At 52.9% G+C, this 13457-nt stretch overlaps 1 long non-coding RNA gene across 1 annotated transcript; it reads right to left on the bottom strand.

Moving 5' to 3' along the window:
- Positions 1-264: 264 nt before the first annotated feature.
- On the bottom strand, positions 265-1012 carry LOC124669719. Its single transcript, XR_006992304.1, has 2 exons — positions 829-1012; positions 265-749 (listed from the first exon to the last, which is right to left on the bottom strand). It is a non-coding gene; the product is annotated as an uncharacterized LOC124669719 (long non-coding RNA).
- Positions 1013-13457: the final 12445 nt, after the last annotated feature.

Here is a 13457-nt window from a genome sequence, read left to right as displayed (position 1 = left end):
ACTAAGCTGCAATGGATGATTCATGTCAATTTACAAAGACTTGCTAAAATATGATGCTTCTATGGAATCTTTCAAACCTGATGGAAAAACTGTAATAAATTGGCACAATCATTGTTTAGCAACATATTTATTTGATACTCATAAACTGAATCTGCTGCATATGGCTCACATAAGGCACACAAATCAAGCATTGTTTAACCACATACTACGGTCTGACTCCAGTAAGTTCAGGCCAGACTACCCCAAACTGTAAGTACAGCAAAGTATAAGAAACAGTTTGTTTCTGTTATTTCCATTCACAACAATTTACACTCTTTTCTGAAAAATCAGTGACGCCAACGTTGGACATACACACTATAAACCCACAAGGCACACACACACCCAACAAAGAGAAAATGGAATCGACTTTCTACTCAGGAGGCTACTCTATGAGTACTAAATACATACAGTACAGAAGAACAAGGAAAATTTTCAGTTACAGCAGCATACATCACCTAAGACTTGTAAATGGTACATTATCTAGAGACACCGAGACCCTTTTCTGGAATCATGACAGCGCCAAAGCAAAGTCAGACTCAGGAATCACTAGATTATTTGCAAAGCCAGACTCCAGGGAGAAGTAAAACCATAACACCAATCTATCCTAAACCATCCAGCAATCCTTTGCCTCCTGCTTCGTCGGTACCGGAACAATATTCCAGAAATCAACTAGCATAGACCATCTCCTGGCCATCATCATTCATCACAATCTGCAATTGAATTGGTACAGAAATTCAGTTAAATCTCACAAATACTGATGCAATTTGGGGCATAATTTGAGCTCGTCACCTGCATCACCAACGGAGGGACGCCGGACCTGAAGCCGACCTTGGCACGTGCCGCTTCATGGTGCCCACCCTCCAGGAGGTAAATCTCGCGCCCAGCGACTCCTGTGGCAGCAGCTCGCCGTCGCAGGTGGAGAAGCCGCGGCTCTCCGGGACCCTACGCCAGCGGAGGGTCTTGCAGAGCATGTCCAAGGAGGCGCCGCCCTGGAAGTCGCGCGCGGAAGAACCTGAGTAGGACTGCCGCCGGGCGCGCCCTGCCGCCGTGGTCTCCTCGCCCTTGGTCGGCAGGGAAAACGAGACCCAAGATCTGATGCACCGGAGATTAAGAGATAGGGAGTATTTTGCAAAAGAGACATTGGTTAAATCTAGAAGCGGGCGTGTAAATGTAAAATTCCTTTTGACTCGACGTGAGCCACATGATTTTAATCATTGGACTGAGATTACACGGATGCAGGGATACACGAATGTCACGGATTCATAAGATACGGCGCCAACATAGCTAGTTACAATATCACTCTCTTGTCATGTCAACAAAAAGATTAAATGCACTGCATGTAGTTCTATGTTACTACCTATGTTACTCTCGCTATGAGTAGTCTAAGTATACTTCTAGATAAAAAAAAAAATATCGATAAAGTTGCAGATAGCCCTCCTTCAGTATTTATAGTATCTCCACCTCCACGCCCTAAATAGGCGCCGGCAGGAGGTCCTTAGTTTAGGGAAGGTCATTCCACACCGGCACACCCTGTAGGTCGGCTCGCAAATTTTATTTTTGTTCTCTTTGAAGAAATTACAACATTTAGCAAAGTTTGAACAATTGAAACAATATTTTACAGTTTTAAAGACACAAACTATTTCACACAAATAATTTAAACAAATAAATTAAATTATTCATAGAATAAAAATAAATTGCAATGAATCATGCGGCATTTCCTCTTCGCACCACAAATGCTCAACTAGATCATTCTGTAGTTGAGTATCAAGACCAGCATCTCAGATTACTTCATGCATCCGGAGGAAAATAGCAAACTGGGTCGGTGCCTGCTCAACCTCAGAAAGAGGGAATGGATGGTCATCATCCACTGGTACATCGCGCTCACTCTAAGTTATCATGTTGTGCATGATCACACAAGCGTTCATCACTTTCCACGCCAGATACTCCGACCAGGTGAGAGCAGGGTACCGAACAATGGTAACGCTACTAGAGCACGTTAGAGCATCTCCAGTCGCGTCCCCCAAACCGTCCCCCAAAGCGATTTGGGGCGCGCCGGACAAAAAAAGCGTTCCAGCCGCGTCCCCCAAAGCCCATTTTTGTCCGGCGCGCCCCGATACGGTGTCCGGCGCCCCGAGCCCGTCCCCGTCCCACGGGGACGCTCCGGGGACGCCGGACACAACAGCGGAGGCCAACCGACGCGGGGCCGACCCGTCGGCGGCACGGGGAAAATTCGTCTCACACTCCGCCAAATCCCGCCGCTCCCGCCAAATCGCGCCTATACCGCCGCGCACGGGCCTCCCAAAACATATCCTGCCGCCGATTCATTTCTCCTCTCCTATCCCGCCGATTTCTTTCTCCCTCCCGCCGTGCACCCGCCGCCGCTACCCTCTCCCCATTCCATGGCGCCGCCGAGCGGCCCCCAAAAGATGGCGAAGAAAGCGGCCGGAAGCCGCCGGGCAATGCGACGATAGAGGCGAAGCGCCGTTCTGCGAAGCCGCGGAAGGCGCCGGGCTGCGAAGAAGAAGCTGAAGGAATGACCGAAGATCAATGGCAACAAGATTGCCTGCGCCGGAAGCTATCGACGGCGGAGCGGAAAGGACGGAGGGCGGTGGAGCTGGAGAAGAAGGCTCAGGCGGCGCCCAGCACCAGCACGTAATGGCCGGGTGTATCGCCGCCACCAACGCGAGCCCATGGAGTACGTCCATGCCGGTGTACGTTCCCGGAGTGATCTCTTCGTCGCAAGCCGCCTTCTACAACGACGGCCCCTCCGCCACTCCCGGGTGCGTGACGCCTAACTTGTCGCCGCACTACCGGGATGCGCTGCCGCACGGCGGCTTCAACCCCAACAACCTCTACTCCCGGCGTACGAGCAGCGCGAGCCGGACCCGGTCCGGACGGCGACCCTTTCACCAGCCGCAGGGGTCCGCTCGAATACGACGGCGCCGGTGCTGAGGAGGACGACGGGGTTGAGGAGGAGGACGACGAGGAAGAGGAGGGGGTGGAGGACGACGATGAGGACGAAGAGGGCGGCGACGAAGAGGACGACGAGGGTGCCGGTGATGATGATCTCGTGGAGGTAGACGCGGACGGCGTGAGGACGAAGAAGAAGAAGAAGAAGAAGAAGAAGAAGAAGGCGTCGGGCACACGAGGCCCGAAGTGGACGCCTCTGGAAGATCAATGTCTGTGCGAGTCGTGGGCGATGGTGAGCCATGACTCCATCATCGGCGCCAACCAAAAAGGCGGGAAGTATTGGGCGAGGATCAAGGCCGAGTTCGATGAGCGCAAGCTCATCAACGACGACTACCGGAAAGTGACAATGAAGAGGAGCCGAGAAGGCAATGTCGACGCGATGGGCCATCATCCGGGCGTCGGTGAACTCCTTCCATGGGTACCATCACGACTTAGAGACCGCGAGGCGGCAGCGAGCGCCGACGTCGACCAACCGAGTACGGCTTGTTTCTTCCATAATCCGTAGCGCCCACATTGTGTTCGATGAAATGACTCTGCTTCCTTTGGTTAGTTTGATCGGGCCATGGAATTGTACGCCAAGTACTCGGAAGGTCACAAGTCTTTCGCGGCTGATGCATTGCTATGGCAAGCTCAAAATGAATGAGAAATGGTGGGCTGACGCGCTTGTCGCTGTCCAAGGGAAGGACGCCATTGATCCGGACGCGCCGCCGGCAACGTCGGCGGGGCGTCCCTGCGGCAACAAGGCTGCCAAGGCCGCCTTGGCCGACGCTGCGTCGTGCGAGAAGACGCGAGCGTCGATCACGAAATGCCTCGCCGACGTCTCCTCGACCTTTATCTCCCGCGACAAGAAGGCTGACCAAAGGTGGGCCGAGGCTGCTCAAGAGGCAAGAGGAGAAGGCTGGAGCTCAAGAAACGCAGGGACGACATGTCCCTCGCTGAGAAGCGTCGACGGAGGGAATGTCTCCCCGGACGCGAGCGGCGCACAACTTCTTCAAAGGCCGGATCCTCGACGACATCGAAGCCAAAATGGCGGCGGCGGACGCGGCGGCCACGGCGGCGGCATCGGCATCGGCGGCGGCGGCAGCGCAGCAAGAGCGAGGCTGACGCGTCTTCTACTCGCTACACTGCGTCGGCCTCCGCGTCGGCGGCGGAGCGGACGCACCATGCACGAGAACGGGCGGATCGCGGCGAGGTCGTCGTGCTCGACGGGCCTGCGTCGACTCAGGACACGACGCCGTCGACCAACCCGTTCTTCTAATTTGCATGCACCACCGATCTGTAATATGATCGCGCGCCCAGTACTTTGATCGATCGCCGCTACTCTGACGCGACGAACCGGCGGGAACGATCTCTTTTGAATGCATCTATTTGAATTTCTGATTGGGGGCGGCGTTTGGGGGACGCGGCTGGGGAGCGACGTCCCCCAAACGCGGCACGAACGAAACACGTCCCCCAAACGCTCGATCCGGCGCGGTTTGGGGGACGGTTTGGGGGACGCGACTGGAGATGCTCTTAAATGCCTACTCTACATCCTTGTGACATGCTTCCTAGCATGTTGAAAAACAAGATTCCTTCTCCAAAGCAGGATCTAGAATCGTCTTCACAGATGTAGCATACCGTAGATAGATAGCATCGGCTAGATAGTACTCCTTGTTGTATGTGTGGCCGTTGATCTCGAAGTTGACTGGCAGAGCATGTCCCTCAGCTAGCCTTGTAAACACCAGAGAGCGCTGCACCATGTTAATGTCGTTGTGAGTTTCTGCCATGCCGAACAAAGTGTGCAAAATAGAGAGGTCATAGTCAGTCATTGCATCAAGTATGATACTGCACTCTCAGTGCTTCTACAAGCCTTGCCAAGAAAATGGCCAATTCTTTCAACTCGAGAGCATGTAGTCGATACTCCCGAGCATCACAAGAAGACCTCCCGTTGTAATTTGTGCCAGGATCCGAGTTGTATCTTCATTATTTAGTGCCCTCAAATATTTTGGCTCGGCGTTGCTGCGTTTTATAGCGCGTTGGAGCCAGTGGGCAATACCCCCCCCCCCCCCCGCACGTTACGGCTTTACCACACGTGGAAATTTTACGCGTCCGCTGGAGCGTGGCAAACAACGTTGCACACGCCTAAAACTGACGGTTTTTCACATAGATTGAAAATCAAATATATTACATGTTCTAAAACTTAAAATATGATAAAAATGAAGTAAATCCTAAACTACTCTTCGTCGGTCGATGAACTGATATCGGTGGGCCGACCTTTCATCGGCGATGGTGGTGTCCCCCTCCAGCTGCACCAAGATTAAGGCCTTGCTTGCCCTCTTCGTCGCCTTCTCGGCCTCCCGTTGCATCCTCTTCTCCGTGTAGAAGTGCACCTCGTACACCACATCATGTGCCAAGTTCTCCCACCACGCCTCTGGCGTGATCATCTGCCTTGGCGATGGCGAGGATTTCGAAACTAGAAGAATGTTTCTGGATTTTTTGACCGTTCTTTTTTGGTAAATAAGAGCATCTCCAGTCGCGTCCTCCAAACCGTCCCCCAAAGGGATTTGGGGCGCGCCGGACAAAAAAAGCATTCCAGCCGCGTCCCCCAAAGCCTATTTTTGTCCGGCGCGGCCCGATACGGTGTTCGGCGCCCCGAGCCCGTCCCCGTCCCCGTCCCACAGGGGACGCTCCGGGGACGCCGGACACAACGAGAGCGGGCGAACCGACGCGGGGCCGACCCGTCAGCGGCACAGGGAAAAGTCGTCTCACACTCCCGCCAAATCCCGCCGCTCCCGCCAAATCGCGCCTATACCGCCGCGCACAGGCCTCCCAAAACATATCCCGCCGCCGATTCATTTCTCCTATCCCGCCGATTTCTTTCTCCCTCCCGCCGTCCACCCGCCGCCGCTACCCTCTCTACATGGCGCCGCCGACAGCCCCCAAAAAGATGGCGAAGAAAGCGGCCAAGAAGCCACCGGGCAATGGGACCGAAAGGGGCGACGGGCGCCGTTCGCGAAGCCGCGGAAGGCGCCGGCTGCTGAAAAAGCAGCTGAAGGATGGACCGACGATCAATGGCAGCAAGATTGCGCGGCGGAAGCTATCGACAGGCGGAGCGGAAAGGACGGAGGGCGGCGGAGCGGAGAAGAAGGCTGCAGCGGCGCGCCGGCACCCGGCACATAATGGCCGGGTGTATCGCCGCCACCAACGCGAGCCCATATAGTACGAACGTGCCGGTGTACGTTCCGGGAGTCTTCTCTCCGTCGTCATCCTCCTTCTACAACAACGGCCCCTCCGGCACTCCCGGGTGCGTGACGCCTAACTTGTCGCCGCACTACCAGGATGCGCTGCCGCACGGCGGCTTCAACCCCAACAACCTCTACTCCCCGGCGTACGAGCAGCGCGAGCCAGGACCCGGTCCGGACGGCGGCCCTTTCACCGGCCGCAGGGGTCCGCTCGAATACGATGGCGCCGGTGCTGAGGAGGACGACGGGGTTGAGGTGGAGGACGACGAGGAAGAGGACGGGGTGGAGGATGACGAGGAGGAGGACGACGATGATGACGAAGAGGGCGGCGAGGAAGAGGACGACGAGGGTGCCGGTGACGATGATCTCGTGGAGGTAGACGCGGACGGCGTGAGGACGACGAAGAAGAAGAAGAAGAAGAAGAAGAAGAAGAAGAAGAAGAAGAAGAAGAAGAAGAAGAAGAAGAAGAAGAAGAAGAAGAAGAAGAAGAAGGCGTCGGGCACACGAGGCCCGAAGTGGACGGTTACGGAAGATCTTTGTACGTGCGAGTCGTGGGCGACGGTGAGCCATGACTCCATCATCGGCGCCAATCAGAAAAGCGGGAAGTATTGGGCGAGGATCAAGGCCGAGTTCGATGAGCGCAAGCTCATCAACAGCGACTACCAGAAAGTGCCAATGAAGAGGAGCCAGAAGGCAATGTCGACGCGATGGGCCATCGTCCAGGCATCGGTGAACTCCTTCCATGGGTACCATCACGACTTAGAGACCAGAGGCGGCGGCTGGCGCCGGCGTATGCCAAGCCGAGTACGACTCTTTCTTCCATAATCCGTAGCGCCTACATTGTGTTCGATGAAATGACTGCTGCTTCCTTTGGTTAGTTTGATAGGGCCATGGATTTGTACGCGGAGAACTCGGAAGGTCACAAGTCTTTCGTGCTCATGCATTGCTATGGCAAGCTCAAAATGAATGAGAAATGGCGGCCGACGCGCTTGTCGCTGTCCAAGGGGAAGGACGCCATTGATGCTGGACGCGCCGCCGGCAGCTTCGACGGGGCGTCCTACGGCAACAAGGCTGCCAAGGCCGCCTTGGCCGACGCTGCGTCGTCTGAGAAGACGCAGGCGTCGATCACGAAATGCCTCGCCGACGTCTCCTCGACCTTTATTTCCCGCGACAAGAAGGCCGACCAAAGGTGGGCTGAGCTGCTCAAGAGGCAAGAGGAGAAGCTGGAGCTCAAGAAACGCAGGGACGACATGTCCCTGCTGAGAACGTCGACGAGAGGAATGTCTCCCCGGACGCGAGCGGCGCACAACTTCTTCAAAGGCCAGATCCTCGACGACATCGAAGCCAAAATGGCGGCGGCGGACGCGGCGGCCCTGGCCGCGGCATCGGCGGCGGCGGCAGCGCGGCAGAGCAGGGCGACGCGTCTTCTCTCGCTACACATGCGTCGGCCTCGCGTCGGCGACGGAGCGGACGCACCATGCACGGCGAACGGGCAGATCGCGTCGAGGTCACCGTGCTCGACGGGCCGGCGTCGACTCACGATACGACGCCGTCGCCCAACCCCTTCCCCTTCTTCTAATTTGCATGCACCACCGGTCTGTAATATGATCGCGCGCCCAGTACTTTGATCGATCACCGCTACTCTGATCGCGACGAATTGGCGGGAACGATCTCTTTTGAATACATCTACTTGAATTTCTGATTGGGGGCGGCGTTTGGGGGACGCGGCTGGGGAGCGACGTCCCCCAAACGCGGCACGAACGAAACACGTCCCCCAAACGCTCGATCCGGCGCGGTTTGGGGGACGGTTTGGGAGACGCGACTGGAGATGCTCTAAAGCATTTAGATCAACTCCAACAAACGTTTGTGCTGCTTCTAACATTGTCGAGGGATTTGGGGGATTAGAAGAATGTTTGTGCTCTTCTAATTTCGAAATGGAAATCCTCTCCGACGCACCCAACACAAAAGGCCATCCATCAGGCATCAGCTCACGGCCAAGCAGCAGGAGCAGACGCAGGCCGCGGTGCCGCCGACGCGGAGGGATTACGAAGGCATTTCCTGCAACCCGACCGGCCGCTTCATCGTCGGCTTCTATAAATACAGGCCCCGAATCTTCTTCTCCTCCAAATCCAACCGAACTCCTTCTTCTCCCCCAAATCAAACAGAATCCACAACCGCCACGGCTTCTAGCTAGTTCGCTTTCGCAAATCGCAACTCGCCATTCCAATGGCGGCGTCGCCCGTGCGGAACCAGCCGTACGGGGGCATCGTGTTCAGGCCCAAGGGCCGGGACCTCGTCGACCACTTCCTCGTCCCCAAGGCGCTCGGCGGCGACGTCATCCCCGGGCTCGTGGCGGAGGGCGTGGATGTCTTCTCCGCGGCCCCCGACGCGCTGCTCCGCAACCACCACTGGAAGGACCACGGGGAGGTTTGGTGCTACTTCTACGGCGCCCGTCCCGCCGGTGCGCCGGTCTCGGCGCCTGGCGGGTGCTGGTTCCCGATGTTCCCGTACCGCAAAGATAAGGCGTACGTCGACGAGAACGGCAACGACGTGCGGCAGCCGCTCGCCCTCCGATGCAGGTTCAGGTACCACGTCATGTCGCAGAGCGGCCGCAATTGGGAGCCCAAGCACTGGATGATGAAGGAGTTCCGGCTCAACAAGGGCGCGGCCACCTTCCACGGCGCGCAGCCAGGACCCAAGGCGAACATGAACTGCGTGGTCCACAAGGTCTACAACAAGGTCTACGCGGTCCCTCCGCCGCCTGCCCGCTCCAGGGACGACAAGAGCAGCGAGTCGTTCCAGGAAGGAGGAAGCAGCCTTCCGCCGCGCTCAATCAGACCGCCCTCGCCACCTAAGGTCGTCGCGACGCCGGTGGTCCCTCGGCGGCATGCGCAGGTCATCGCGCCGGTGGCCCGGCATGCCCAGGTCATCGCGACGCCGATGGCCCCTGCACCGCCTCCCGCGTGCTCCAGCCAGAACGGGGCCACCACGAGCCGCGCGCAGCCCGACAGCCCCAACGCGAACATGGAACCCGTGGTGCCCAGGTTCCCAGCGAACAAGGTACCCAGCGGCGTTACGATCATGACACACTACCTCCGCCCCAAGGCGTTCTACGGCCGCCTCGTGAGAGCCGTCACCCCCAGCTTGGTCGCGGAGGGCGTGGACGTCTTCGCCGTGAGCCCGGACGCGCTGCCCTTCCCGCCCAGCCACAGGAAGCAGAACGGGGAGGTGTGGGGCTACTTCTTCGCGCCCAAGCCCACCCCCAGTTTGCGGCCGGCGCACGGCGGCTGCTGGGTGGTGCAGTACGACGGCGAGAAGAAGTACCGCATCAAAAACGGGGAGGTCCTCGTACTCCGACGCAGGCTCAAGTTCCATGCGGCGCTGGCGGGCAGCGACGGCATGGTGGTGGGGTGGCAGCAGACACGGTGGCTGATGAAAGAGTATCGGATTAACAAGGCCGCACCCTCCGTCCGCAATGAGAAGAAAGGCCCAGGTGCCAACATAGACCTCGTGGTCCTCAAGGTCTTCACTGAGCCGATGATCCCTCCGCCGCCGACGCCGCCACCGCCGCCACCTGCCTTGTTCAGCGTGAACGGGGCAGCCGGCCGCTCCATTGCCAGTGGTCCATCCGCCACTGCGCCCGCCGCCGACGTGGCCACCTGCCTGTCGCCGTAGCAGGTCTCGTTTCATCGTCCCAAGTCTGAATTAACAGTGTATTTCTTCAGTAATGTTCTGGATCTGGAGGCATCTCCGTTTGCAGCATGAATCCGCTGGCATTGATCAGAAAACATTCACGTCCCTACGGCCGTAAGCTTTTCATTAGCTGTACGCAGATTTTTGGTTGAAAATGCATTTCTTCTGTCAAAGTGCAAAGCCCTGTACAGTATAACATTTTGATTTGCTTGCCCTCGTGTGATATATTCGTATATTGCTTGCACGCTCATTTTATTGCTTCGTGAATGCTTTGCTGCAACAGAGGCAGTGTCATTTTCTTCTTCTCTTCTGCAGCAGTTTCATATGCGATTAGCAGCTTGTATTGGTACTAGAAGGACCTAGCACGTTTTGCTGCGTCATTTTTTTTTTTTTGCTTTGGCGTATTGTTTCCCTTGTGGTGCATATAACAATTTTGATTTGGGCGCGTCGCTAGGTGCCGTTATATACCTGTTTTTCCTTTACTAAACGATGTGAGAAAACACTCTTGCTTTGTACTCTTGGATGTGTTGAATTGTGTAGGCATACATTTTTTTCTCTTGCTTCAGATTGCAATTCTTGCGGATGCCTATCTATTGCTGAATAGTTAGTAAATACACAACATGAGTAAGCCTCATATCAACAGCTCTTTTTTGGCCATCAAGAAGAGGGAACAGATTCATCGATCATCATCATCATCATCATATAAGAAATAATTCTATAAAATCAAACAATGAGGAACTTTTCCTTCAAATGGATGATATGACAACCTGCATGACAAAAATTAATATGTTTTCAATAGAAGGACCAAGGGTTGCAAACTGGTTTGCTACCGTGAGCTCACTGAGAAAGTGTGTATACATCAGTCATAAGGACAAAAAGTATGAGATAAGAAATCGAGGCCAAGCAAATTGGTTATCTTGCATTAGTAGAAGTAGAACCACCAACATCGGAGGACTAAGAGTGTTGACTGGGTAAAACACTTAGTATGCCATATGAAAAAATCCAACATGCTCATTATCTGAAGTGCGACGACAAAAGTAGAGGCACAATCATCAAGAATAAACCTCTACCTATACAATATGTAGCTATTATCAAGCCACTCATCTCATAAACATGGAGCATGCCACTAAAAATTATAACAATTAAAGAAACAAAATATAGTATGCTGCTATTTTTATGCTAACACTATACTCGTAAAGGGTGAAAACTTTGCAGTTTTGCAATATTCAGTTGATTTAGGGACTTCACCTAATTGTTTTAGGTTAAATAAACACACTAAGATGTCATCATATATAGGGTTCTTTTGTGGTACCCCAAATGAATAACAACCCTTCATTTTCGTTCATCCAAAGGCCCAGTCAAGCATATACAGTAAAAGTGGCATGGCTTCAAGCTCCATACCGATGCTGATATTTCATTGACTTAAATACTGCAGTGATAAGTAACATATATATCCATCGGAGGAGCTACAACCAAGTCGCGCGGGGGGGGGGGGGGGGCACCCCCTAGCTTTGAATTTGGCCCCTCTCAGCCCAAAGAATCAGCCCAAGCTCCGGCACTATATACCTCACAGAGGCAGAGAACATGCATTACCCGAAAAGTAGAACACTAAACATGAATTGAAAATTGACATGGGAGTGAAATTTGTAGTTCCTATGCAACAACAACCTCATTGTAATGTTAGATAGTTTCCGTTGATCAAGAGATATTGCATTAGATAGAACAAAGGCAGAGACCTGAGCATGAGCATGAGCAAGAGAATTAAATCATGATTGTAAGCTCTAGAGCATGCCCACTAGATAGAAATCTTCATTATGTGATAGATATTTCATAAAACAACTGTTTCTACTACAGCCTACCGGAACATAAGAATGGAGATAATCTGCAACATAACCCTAACCGAATATATGTCACCTTAGTAAAAACAGAATAAATTTGTGCATTAACATTGGATGGTCTAACTCAATGAAATGTGCAATTATTTATGTCATATACAAATTCCCTGTATCACATTTGGCTTGGACAATAAAACCAGATCAAACAAATGGAAGAATGAGCATACACCTTTCTCGAAAGAGCCAATAGAATAGAACTTGCAACATGGAAGATAGCAGTCCTTTCTTTACCTTCATCGTGATCCTAATGTGAAAAAGGAGAACTGCAACAGATAGGGGGACACACTTTCAATTATTTCCTTGCACCGTGGTGATTATATTGCATAAAAGAATCACATTTGATAGGCAGAACAGCCCAAGATACTTAGGCGGTGTGATACAATCGTTGCAGGCTACAATTACATATAAAATAACACGAATAGAACACTTATATATTCTTTATTTACTACATATTTTATGCATAAATAAAAAAATATAAAAGGTAATTCTAAGCTAAGAAAAAAGTATTTGTTCAGTGTTCTTTTTATGCGCAAGGTATTGCTGGAAGAAACAGAACGATACAATAACATTGTCACAATTATGCCATTGTGTTGAAATTATGTTTGCCATTTCAAAAGTGTAGTACGTATGTTTGGCCCCATCAGTTTATACGGACTCTAGTAACGTGCAGTAGTGTAGACTATTTTAACAAAGAGATCAGCGTGAACATGAAAGTTCCAGATATATTGTTGCATGATCCATGATCTCGAATATATATAGGACCAAATGATCTATTAGCACTAACAATATTATCAAAGAAAGAACAAAAAAATTATCTTGGCATGCTTGCATAGAAGATAGCAAAGAGATCAGGGTGACCTTGAGAGTTCTGGATATATTGTCGCATGATCCACACACACGCACACGCATGTAGGACCAAATGATCTATTGGCATTAACAATATTATCAAAGAAAGATCGAAGAACTATATTAACATGCTTGCACAAATGTAGAAGATTAGAACATTAAACATTAAGGGCTTGCTAATCTTGTTGAGAAAACATGTTCTTGCTTGTAGCACATGCTGTCGTCGCTCAAGCACCCCTTCCGAGGACGAATGGGCCGTCGAAGAGGAGCCGATGGCCCCGACGGCGCCCAGAGCCAAGGTCTTCAACGATGTGGACTTCGTCGACAACGACGAAGCCGAGGCGACCGCCATCGAGGAGGTCATCCGCGTCACGGCGCGTGAGGCAGCGGAGGCGAAGCAACGCGAGGCTGAAGACGAGCAATGGGCCGTCTACCAGGTATGCGCGTACGAGGAGTTCCAATCGGGAGGCTGCCATCCGCCGTGTCAAGATCGAGCGCGTCAACATTGACTAGGAGGCTGCCGCCGCACCGCCCACATGCCCCCGTGAGGTATCCTGGAGCCAAATTTTTTGGTAAATTTGGTTAGCGGTCGCGCGGATTGAGGTTAATCGTGTTGATTTTGCAATCTCTAACGCAAATCGTGCTGAAATGAATTGATGAACGCGATCTTGCGAAGAACTCGACGGTTGAATTCTCCCGCAAAATTTGCATTCGAGTTTGTCAGTTCAGAAATACGGGATAAGTATAATTTACCCGAGCTTGAAATGAGCCTGTATCCGAATTTTCGGTGCCC

The sequence above is a fragment of the Lolium rigidum genome, chromosome 7 (assembly GCF_022539505.1).
Source record: "Lolium rigidum isolate FL_2022 chromosome 7, APGP_CSIRO_Lrig_0.1, whole genome shotgun sequence".
NCBI lineage: Eukaryota > Viridiplantae > Streptophyta > Magnoliopsida > Poales > Poaceae > Lolium > Lolium rigidum.
The sequence above is the reverse complement of the archived record's forward strand: the minus strand, read 5'-3'. Positions and strand labels throughout refer to the sequence as shown.